The sequence below is a fragment of the Acyrthosiphon pisum genome, chromosome X, assembly GCF_005508785.2.
Source record: "Acyrthosiphon pisum isolate AL4f chromosome X, pea_aphid_22Mar2018_4r6ur, whole genome shotgun sequence".
NCBI lineage: Eukaryota > Metazoa > Arthropoda > Insecta > Hemiptera > Aphididae > Acyrthosiphon > Acyrthosiphon pisum.
Window position 1 is genome coordinate 24559805 of NC_042493.1, and position 12953 is coordinate 24572757.

The window sequence follows — 12953 nt, forward strand, 5'->3', positions numbered from 1 at the left end:
GTTCAAATTTCAAGGTGGGCTATAAAACATAAAATTACAAATGCAGCTACTTCGGATTTGTTAAAAATTTTAAAATGTTGCTATGATTCAACATTACCGGTTGATGCCAGAACCCTTATGAAAACAGATTTATCTCATACTACAATTCCTTTACAAAATATTTTACCGGGGAAATATTATCATTTTGGTATAGGTAATGGTATCAAAAACAACTATAAAGGAAACAGTGAAAATCATATTTTGAAATTAGCTTTTGGTATCGATGGATTACCTTTAACGAAAAGTTCGAGTAGCGCATTTTGGCCCATACTGTGCTACATAGTACCAAATTCTCAAATGGTGTTTCCGGTCGGCATTTACTGGGGTAAAGACAAACCAAATAATAGCAACGATTTTTTACATGATTTTTGTAATGAGCTAACAGAATTAATCTTAAATGGAATAGAAATTAAAGATGATGTTGGCAATTTAAAAAAGGCACAAATTGTGTTACAAGTATTTTGCTGTGACGTTCCAGCTAAATCGTTTGTACTTAAAACAAAAGGACATAGTGGTTTTTTTTCATGCAACCGTTGTTTTGCAGAAGGAGAGTACATAAATCGAAGAGTTTGTTTTCCTGAACTAACTTCTATGAAAAGATCACATGATAATTTTGTCAATAAACAACAAGAAGAACACCATGTAGGACAAGAAATGTCTATTCTTCTTAAAATTCCGGGAATAGATATAATTAATTGTTTTAGTTTGGATTACATGCACTTAGTATGCTTAGGTATAATGAGAAAATTAATTAACTTATGGCTAAAAGGACCATTAAAAGTACGAATAAATAGTTCAAAAAGTAAATTACTAAGTTCTGCTCTGTTAATATTGAAACCTAACGTAACAATAGATTTCCAAAGAAAGCCGCGTGGAGTGAATGAAGTATCTCGATGGAAGGCTACAGAGTTTAGAACTTTCGTTTTGTACTTAGGTCCTGTGGTGCTAAAAAATATAATAAGTGAAGAGTGCTACTTCCATTTTTTGAGCTTTCATATTATCATGACTTCTCTTTTAACTCCAAATATTAGTGAAAATTTATTAAAATTTGTAAATGAATTAGTCATATATTTTGTACGAAAGTTTGGTGATATTTATGGAAAAGAATGGATTTCACACAATGTGCACTCATTTCAACATATATGTGATGATTATAGACGTTTTGGATCGTTAGATAATTGTTCAGCTTTTCCATTCGAAAATCATATGTCCACATTAAAGAAATTAATTAGAAAAAGTAATCAGCCACTTCAACAAGTGGTAAAACGATATGCGGAACGTACACATTTCAAACCACAAAATAATTTTGATACATTCAATGAAATATATAATTGTAAAAATCAACATAGTGGAGGGCCTTTATTGCTCAACTTACAAACGGTTTCACAGTTTAAAATATTATATTTAAAAAATACTGAGATTAAGATCAATAATAAAGCTGACTGCTATGTACAAACGATTGATAAAAATATTATAAAAGTTGTTAATATATGTCATACTTTGAATGGACAAATATATATTCTAGGACATCGTTTTACATCTGTTATGGATTTTTATAAGCGTCCTTTACACAGTTCCAAATTATGTATATATGTAGTGAATGAATTAAATAGCCACTTGGAAAGTTGGCCTGTAAAAAATATAATGTGCAAATGTATGATTTTTGAATATGCCAACCAAAAAGTGGCTTTTCCACTGATTCATACATACATAAGAGACTAAATTAACATTATACGAATTATTAAATAAAATAAATATTTATTATTATATCTATATTATTGTACATTATATTATTATATTATCGTTTCCTAAGAAATAAGGTACCTATTTAAATATTATAGAACAATTGTGAATTTTTTTGTTTTTGTTAAGATGTAAAAATTGTATTTTATATTAAGTAAGTAAATATAAATATATTATCATAAACCATAAAGTATAAACATTAGCAAGAGGAACTTATTTCTCTTAGTACAAAGTGATAACGTGGAAGAGTGCAACTTGCAACTGCCAATAGTATAATAAGTAATAACCGTCGATGCGATGGAGTGGTGGTCGGTGGAACTATCACATGCTCTGTATATTCCGTATTCGTATTTCCGTTACAGACACACAGACACAACAGTAGTCAGTACTACGTAAAGTCGTAACCGTTGTTCACTTGTTACCTACTTCCCTATGAACTATGCGAGTGTCGACTGTCGAGTGAGGTTATGTTCGTAATTTCTTATTTACTACTTATTTAGTGACACGTGTTTCAGTCCATACTTCTAGAGTTCCAGACCAGTATTATACTGTAATACTTGTTAATGAATAATGTTCCAGACTTTCAAATTCATATTTCAGAATCGTCATAGTTTTTACACAGGCCAAATTGTAATTTGTAAGTATCTATTATATATAATATAATATATTTCTTTACAATTTAAACATATAATTTATATGTACCTAATATAAAATAATGGTTAGTAGGTACATAATACGTAAACATAAGCTGACAAATAATACTAAAATATATTTTGTATTGTAAAAAAGCTAAGCTATATTTATTACCTACTACTCTCTCAAACACTGTATGCAGTCTTGTAAAAAATACTTTTGAAAAAGTATTAAGATACTAATACTAGTATTCGAGTAAAAAAGTATTAAAAATACTTTTATAAAAATGTATTTTACGAATACTCACTAAGTATTTGAATACAAATACAAGTATTTTTTTTTAATTTTATGCTATATAATATATGTATATATTGTATATCAGTATAGGTAGGTACCTTTTATGTTACTACTTACCATAGATTTTAACAATTACTATCAACATGTCTATCGTCTGACTATATTTAGACATGTTCACATATTTCACTCTGCATTTAAATACATTTCAACTAATATTTATTACATTTTAACGAAAAAAATAAAATAAAAAGTGGTATTAAATACTAGTATGGAACTATTTTAACTTTTCTTAAAAAATTCAAATATCTACAGAAACCATATAAAATTTGATGTGGTATTTTTTTTTAAATTTTAAACATTGTTATCATCCTCTTTTACTATACAAAATTTGATGTCAATTTTTTGTGAAAAACTATAAATTAAAATTAATAAAATGGACTTTATGGTACTTTAATACAAGTATTTAAATTTTGTTAAAAATACTTTTAAAAAGTATTCAAAATACTTAAAAAATACATAAAGACAATTGTATTTAGAATACCATATAAATACTTCAAAAAGTATTTAATTACAAGTATTCAAATACTTGTATTCGAATACTTTACAAGACTGACTGTATGTTGAAACAATTAAATTAATAAATAAAAAATAAATTTTATTTCAGAGCCATCATGTCGTGGTCTGTAGTCAACTTCTTTAAAGATAACTCAGTTGAAGTTGTTCCACATTTTTGGTTTGACTCGTCAACTGGTTTATGTGCCTGGCCAAATGAAAATCTTAGTTACTGCGTTGAAAATAAAATAACACCGGATAAAAAGAAATTTACATATTTTAAGGCCCGTGTATTTAAAGGATGTGAAAAAATTGGTGAGCTTTTTCTAATTTTTTAATTTGTTGTCACTATTAGTTGTTTGATATTAGCGTAAACCTAATACCTACAATATATCCTTACCTATTAACTTATAACCAACTATAGATAGTTATTATTTTATAGTAATTAATAATAATGTTTAATTTAGGTATATCAAATAGAATTTCATTGCAAATAGTAGCCTTTTAATTTAAAAATATTGTGTCTTTTATTGTATAGCCATAATAGTCATTATATATAATATTATAGCAAGTATTTAAATTTGTTAATTACAGACAGTTTAATAGAAGCTACAAAGAAATGTGAGAGATCACAATATACATCTGATGTCGACGGTATATTAGAAAAGAAGAAAAAACAAAGAAAAAAAAATATTGTTAAAGCTCCTTCTATAAGTTCACACTCATCAGACTCATCCGAATCAGAAAATGATAGTGATTATCCTAAATATCTTTCAGATACAGAGAATAGTAAGAGCTTATATTATTAGGTAGTAAATCATATATTTTTGTATTTCAATTTTGTTTTAAATTTTGTAGTAAATACAAAAAGTGATGATCATAAAAATAAAAAACAGTTGAATCTTTCAAAGAAACAAAAAAAAGGTAACAGCTTTGATTTTTTAAGAATTAAATAAATAAATACCATAGGTAATTATTTTCTATTTTCTTAAATTATGTTTTATAGTTCAACCATTGTTTAAAAAAGATATGTCTGTAAAAATGATCAGTGACACGTCTAATGATCAGTCAAAGGAAATTAGTTCTTTTCTGGAATATCATAATGGTACTTATTAAGACTTAAACATTAAATAATTATATTTTATTTGTATTTAATTTTGTATTTTAATATATTGATATATTTACAGATTCAACAGTTAAAACTAATTGTTTTGATAGGAATATAGTTAATAATACTAAATCTTTCACCAAAACTAAATTATTGTCAAGTCCTCGATCAAGTCCTTTAGGTAGTATTTTATTTTATAATACGATTTCTTAAATGTAAAAAAGAAATTGTATTAATATGAATAAATAAAAATAACAATAATAAAACAATATATAATATTATATACACAATTACACATAATCTTGTGCATCTTTATACATAAACATAATAAGAAACACACTGTTATCTAACTATCCAAATCTAAATACTATGATTTATTTTTATTAATTTTTTACATTATTAACATTAGGTGTACCTACCTATAAATATAATTATTTACATAAGTAATTATCAAAAAATATTTTGTATTTCAACATAATTTTACATCTATCTAAGAAAACATTTAAATGGGTCACCTTATTTATAATTTATCAGACTCCACCATTGTTAGTCTGCTAAATATATGAGTATCAATTTTAATAAGATAATTTTCTTTTAAAAATGTTTAATAGTATTATTTCTTTTGACTAAACACTTAAATTTGAATTTTTGACTAACAATTAACTTAAATTAGCATATATAGTTTAATCGCCGCCGCCCTTATGATTCGGTGGGAATGGCTGTAGATTTGTGATGGATTCAACTATGCGGTAGACCGCATATGACAAGAGTACTAAATAAACATGCTATGAATAATTAATGATATGATATTATAATATACTTACAGGTTCTTCTTCCTCAAAATATCAAAACGATTCTCCAAATCAAAATGATTATTCTATGTTTTTATCAAATACTTATGAAAATCATTCAGAGAGTCCTACAGGTAATATTCTTAAAAATTTAATTAAAATCATTAAAATAAATAAATATGTATCTTATAGGTATACATACTAAACCAACAAAGTCTGCAGCTAGTAAAAAATTGTTCAACTCGCCCAACAAAAATAATTATAATGCATCGCCTTCTTCAACTATTACTTCATCATGTGGTTCTCATGATTCAAAACGTTTAAGTGGTAATTATTTGATTAACCTTAGCTTTTATGTATTTGTTAATAATTAATTTTTTTTTAATTTGTAGAAGTTAAATCCCCTATCAAGAACTATCAATCTAGTAAAGTAAAAAAATCAAGCTACAAAATATCTCCTTTGAAAAAAAAATTAACAAATTTAAAGAATCTTACAGGTAATTAAGTGTATTTAAATGTAACACCCATTTTAATATGTCTTATGTTTAATAGTGTAGATACACCTATAGTTGGGAGTTTTACGCTAGTATAATTTTTAAATGCTTCAATTTTTTTTTTTTTTTTTAATCCATATTATATATTATTGTAATGATATTTTAAAATTATAGTTTAGGAAAAAAAAATCAAGAAATGGTAGTTTAATTTATATAAAAAAAGTTAAATACCTCATATACCAAAAATAAATCATAATTTATAGTTGTGGTATTAATATTACTGCAGATCAAACTATATTTATTTATAATATATTGAATTTTACATTTTTAAATAGATATGGATGTAAAGACACTTCTTAAAAATCAGCTCGTAATAAAATATGAAGTAAAATCGTTAAATGAAAAACTAGATTTAGTTTTGAAGATACTTGAACGAGTTGAAGAAGGAAAATCTTTGCAAAAACATAATGAGTACGAATATGCAAATTTGGATTGTCTTTTCCCTATTGATTCGGAAACTGACCTTATAAGTTTAGATGATCAATTAAGAACTGATGCTGCGTATAGAGAGAAAATGGTAATGATTTCATAGTATTATGTTATGTACAATTAATTATTTATAAACCAACGACAGAATAAATGTCTTTTGGAGGAGCGTGTAGGGTAAAATCATAATGTAATAACTTGTGAAGAGTGACTGCAAATGTGATTTTCAGTCATTAACATAATTAATACATATACCTACTATATAACTGTTTTTTTTATTCAATGAGAATATATTACAGCATAATATTATAATATATATGTAACTATAATAGGTTCATATTATATATTATAATATAGGTACTAAAACATTTTTAATTCTTGGTTGTTATACAGATCTACTATACATACATAAACTTATAATAACTGTATAAAATATATTTAACTTCTGACTTTGTTTTTATATTAAATTGCTTAAAGATGAATTAAAGAAAAATAATTATTTTTATTTATTAGGTCAAAGATTTATCATTTACTGGTGGTCAGGACATACAGCATATTCTAAAACGGATCATGACTAAATTATTTAGCGACACTTTATTAAAAGATTATTCTTTTATTGGTAAAGGTATTCACAAAAAGAAATGTTTTGCCGATTTAATTATTTGCAAAGTTATATTTGGTAAGTCATAATTATAAATACATAATTTTACATTCTGATTCTGAATAATCCAATTAATTATATTTCTGTTAATATATTTATAGTATGTGAAGTTATGAATTATAATCAAATCAAAAGATATATTATATCATAATTATAGTACATTTCAGTACATGGATTTTTTTCTTTTTAAACTTTAATTATAACTGTATTAAAATCTGTTGAATATTATTATTTTTCTTAAGTTTCTCATTAAATTGTCTATGAAGTTGGCAATAGAAATTTCAATATATATAGGTGTACAAGTGAAAAATGAATAAATACCTATTTTAACACATTGAAAATCGTCATTTATGTTAATGAAAAGAAATTTTAAACTTTTTAAAAGTATACCCTAATATAATATTAATATCTTTATAATATAAGCTTTAACTGTTATTAATGCTAGTATATAAAGATATATTAGTATTATATTAGGGTATACTTTTAAAAAGTTTAAATTTTCTATAGCTGTACTTATTATAAATTTTATGTATTTTAAAGATAAATTGGTTTATTGAATATTATATGGTTTATTTATAGAGTCTATCCGGAGCATTAAAAAGTTTTCTGACATCGGCCAACAACAAATAGAGGAAAAATTGAAGTGTTACTTGGCCCAAGCGCCTTTTAGGCTCAAACGAAATCATGCAAAAGGCAATAGCAATAATACTAATATTAATACTACATAATTATGTATTTAAATTTATTATATTTCCTAACTTATTATATATATATATATATATATATTACGGTAATTATATTATTGTAATTATATATATATATATTTGTAATGTATTGAACATCCAATAAATAAAGAAGTCATGACTATTCTGAATATATTGTTCTTTATTTATTAAATTTTTATCATAATTTAATTCATGACTATTTTTATTTTGTAATCAATTATATCTCTATACTAAAAAAAAATTTTTGAATAATTACAATGGTAACCAAACCATAAACAAATGAAAGTTTTGGAGAATACAGGATTGAGTGCAAATTTGATGAGGATTCATTCAAATATATTGTATTTAATGATGCATTACAGTATCCATATGTGTTATTTATTAAATTTTATTTAAATTGTTAATAATAATATTCACATTTGTATTATTTTTCATTGTGATTTTTTGTGTATAGGAGTTTAAACTCTTATAATATAATATATATATAGCTTGCACGAACCAGCTTATTGGAGAGTTTGGTCAGTAAAGCAAGCAACGGTAGAACTCAAGAGCCCCCAATACACAGACACACACACACATCTACAAATATAAATGTACTGTCATACATGAATACAATAGATTGCATTATATAATATAATATATATATATATATATATATATATATATAATTATATACAATATGGTAAATTGAAAGTAAAAGATTGAGGCAATATTAATTTGATCCAACTAAAATAATATTACTAATATTGTTATTGTAATATTCGTTCAGTGTTATCTTTTAAACCAAATTACAATATTGTTAGTGTAATATTCACTCAGTGTTATCTTTTAAACCAAATTACAATATTGTTTTTTGGTTCACAAAACGCTTCTGCAATATTGTGCAAATGTGAATCTAAGTTAATAAAATTAATGGGCAATATTGCAGTCATATTCCATATTTAAATTAAAATCTTCATATAACTTAACTGCAATGTTCACATGTTATCTGGGAAAATTGTAAAACATACAAAAATTAACACCTCTAAATACATTATAACATAGAATTATTGTATACAAATATTTCTATTCTATTTTAACCTACTAATTTAAAACATACAATACATTTAGTATAAATATTCTTAAGATATATAAAATGTAATAGACATACAAATTTAACACTTATATCAGACACTATGACATAATGAAATAACAACAGCTTGATTATGAAGGAGCTGAGAAAAAAAACATTTGAATTTTACATCACTTAAAAGAATTTGATAAGGGTCGGACACATGATTACTATTTACTAAATAAATTCCAATATTCATACTAGGTATTGGTTCAGAAAATAAATCTTCAACTGTAAGTATTTTAATGACGGAAAGTTTTATAACATTATCAATTTTTGAATTAATTTTATATATACTTTTAATAAAAACAATGTCATTATTTTTTAAAATTATGCATTGATCTTTAGGATTATTACAGCTCAAAACAAAGTTATTAAATTTGAGATTTATTTGATTATAATGAATAAAATTAAAATTTGAAATTTTTTCATTAATTTTAAATGACTTTAATATATTATTATTATCTGTAGAAATATTTAATAGCTCTTCTCCTTCAGATGCAATAATTTTATTTTTTATTTCCGAAAGGGGGTATTTACAACATTTCATACATTTTTTCAGAAATTGAAGGTAATTTTCATACTTAAATGCACTAAAATTATCTAAAGATCCATGTAAATTAGCAAAAAATGGTAGGTGTATCAAACTGTGGACGTTGTAATTAATAAACTGAGAGCCATAAATGGATGAATAGTTTTGAACAAATGTTTTTAAAAATGTTAAAGATAAATTATTATATTTTTGACATAAGTCATTTGAGCATAGTATTCTAATGGATACTAATAAAAGTAAAAAATGTTCATACATATCTTTTTTTAAATTTGATTTTAATACAATAACTCCAGTATATAAAAGAAATTCACGAAATTCAGTAGCTTTCCAATACTCAAGATCATCTAATGATCTTGGTAGGCGTGCAAATTCAGATGGTACAAATTTTCTTATATTCAAAAGAGATAGAGAAATCATATCTTTTTTCTCTTCTATAATTCTGATTGGTTTTTTACCTCTTACCCAAAACTCTAGAAGCCGTTTCATAACTCCTTGGCAAACACAATGCATATAATCAAGGACTACAGTAGTTGTAATGTCTAAAGGAAGCTCTATCAGAGGACTTAATCCATCCTTATGGTATTCAGTATTGGATTTTGATCGAAATGATTCATTAGTACGTAATGGCGCACACAAATTTAAAAAACAAACTTTATTTTCAATAAAATCACCTTCTACTTCGCAGGAGTTACAAGCAAAATACCCATTATGGTTTTTAACTTTTAATAAAAATGATTTTGCTGGGGCGTCTGCTACAATGTGAACAATTTCAAAATGTATAATTTTATTTCCAATTTGAATTCCGTGAGTAATAAGGTTTTGAATCTCGTTTAAAAATGGTCCAAAAAATTCATTAACATTACCCGGTTTGCTTTTAAAACTATGGTAAATACCTACTGGAAAAATTTTGTTTACAAAATGTGGTAAATTTACAAATGATAATAGAATTGGCCAAAATTGAGTTTTTGAACTTTTTGCAAGTGGTAAACCATCAATATTGAAGCTCAACTTAATTGTTATACCATCAGGAATATATTTTATTTGTTTAATTAAATGTGGTTTAATTATATTTACAATACCTAAATATAGATATGAACCATTTTCAATTTCAACAATGGAATGATTAGCTTTATGTTCACCTAGAATAGTTCTTACATCTTTTGGAACTTTTAAACCTGTACTACATAAAATGGATAGCATTTCATTGGCACATCTGTGAGATACATTGAAGTCTACAACCCACTTACGAAAACGTTTTACTATAATATCTTGATTTGAGACTCCAAAATCATTAGTAACTACTAATGATTCTTCGTTTGAAATGGGTTGAACATTGTTTGAAGCATCCTAAAAACATTAAATGTATCAATATTTAATATAAAAATTAATATAAATTACCTACATTAATATTTATATGGTTTGAAATTTGATGTGCTATTATAGGAAACACTGGCTCTTCTGGTTGATTGTTTAATGTTTCTAAATTAATTTGTTCATTGAATTGTTCTTTATTTTTTTGCTCATTGGAAGGTAGTTTAACCGGTATTGTACTCACTAATGTTTCATTGGTAATATGAAAAAAAAAAATATTATATTATATTATAATCATGTTGGAATCAATTAATGTTGAATAAAAAAATAACATAATATTACTTACACAGTGCTATTTTAGTTCTAGTTCTCCTCTGAAACTGGCGGATAGAAATGCTTCCAATATTTTTGACCCTCCTACAAGATGAACCTAAAACAAGGGCAGATCCAGAGGGGGGCAGTTGGGACGATCGCCCTTCCGCGTTCCCGTCACAGACTTAAGTTTTTGACGTAATTACTTCATATGTAAATATAGGGATTTGTTTAATTAATTTAATTTAATTTAATTTTGAAACAAACAGAATGAAAACTGTAAAAAAACCTCTTTGTAAGTATCAACTATGAACTACCTAGGTATCTAATAGCTACCTACGTATCTATTAACTACTAGTTAGCATGGTAATATAAATGTTGTAATTTAATAATTTAGACATTTTATCCTACCTCCAGATGTACTTGGCAAAGATAAATGGCTTAAATCAGCATCAGTTTTTGAGGTTGGCAAATTTTGATGTTGATCAAAATTTAAATGTTGCAAAGGTGAATAATCATTATCATTAGCAGGAATAAACATCTGCGAATTGGAAAAACTCTGGTTGTTATTTTCAATGTAAGGCACCTATTATACACAAATTAGACAAATCTAAAATAAATTATATTATGGTGAATTTATTAATAGCAATAAGTTTATTACCTGTAAGTCGGAAATAGTTGAAGTTAGAATGTTTGATGTTTGAATTAAAGTATCTTTCACTGTGGTAATATTTAAATTATTTTCATCAGTATTTGTACATGTTAGAGAATCAGACGGTTGCAGATTAATGTACGATATTTCTTGTAATTCATTAATTGGTTTAGAACAACTTATCATACTACTCGCTACAGCAGGTGCAATATTATAACCATTATCTATCAAAGAAAATTAAATCAGGTACAAACAAATCTTTAAATAAAAAAAAAAATAATAATAATAATTCTTAGGTAGAGAATGATTATATCCAAGATCAAATTTAATACTTATAATATTCTAAATATATAATATCCTTAACTATTAAAAAAACTGAGTTTGAACATTAGAAGGTAAAATATACAACACATTGTTTTAAAATAATTATATGTGTAATTTAGGAATGGTAATCGTAATACCTATATCTATAAAAATGAGTATTAAAATGTTTTTTTTTTTATATAAAATGAAACATATTTTTAGAAAATAAACATTTTCAATTTGATTTAAGTTAAATTTTATATTCTGACCATTTTTTTATTTTATAATTGATTGTTCATTGAACCCTATTCTATCAGTTTATATTAATTATTTTGGAAATCTACCAATATTAATTGAAAACAAATATATTCAACAAGCAAATTTGGAAGCTAATAAGTGATAACAATTAATACATTTTTTACAAATAAGTACTTGGTACTTATTATTTTAAATAATGCTTACCTTCAATGGATGAATCATCACTACTTAAATTAGTATGATGTTGTTTTCGTTTTTTATTAGACATTTGCTCATCGTCTGTCGATTCTAGCACATGCTTGTGCCAAGCTTTAGCAAATTGTCCTAAAGGATGAAAATTGTATAAGTTAAACTATTATTTATACACAATTATGTAGAAATCAGGTTTGTCAAACGTTTAAAAGTTCTGATTTCATGACTCACACAACTTGTTTAAATTTATTAAATTCTAAATGTTAGAAAATATTATCTTTACCAAAGGACACACTTTGATGGAAGTGGATAATGTGCCCTGCACTTGAACATTATTTTAAGACACCCATTTACGCGGTTTAAAATTGGATTAGTGATCTTATATTAAAAAATATAAATTATATAAATTGAAAAAACAATAATAATAGACAAAACAATAATGCCAAGAGTAGGGAATTTTAGTGTTATAAATATATAAGAACTAGTTTCAACTGTTGGTCATCATCAAGTTACTTATACTTACAAAGTTACAACTGAATAATATTTTTTCAGAACCTTAAATATCTTTATAAACTATAAAGGAATTTTAAAAAAATGAATAAGATTTCAGTTCTTGAACACTAAGAATATTTTTTAATTAAATAGAATAATAGTTAGTTTATAAAGAAGTATTTTGTTACTACACCTACAGAAAAATAGTTTTTCACATGATTTTTTCTCAATTTTTCAAGA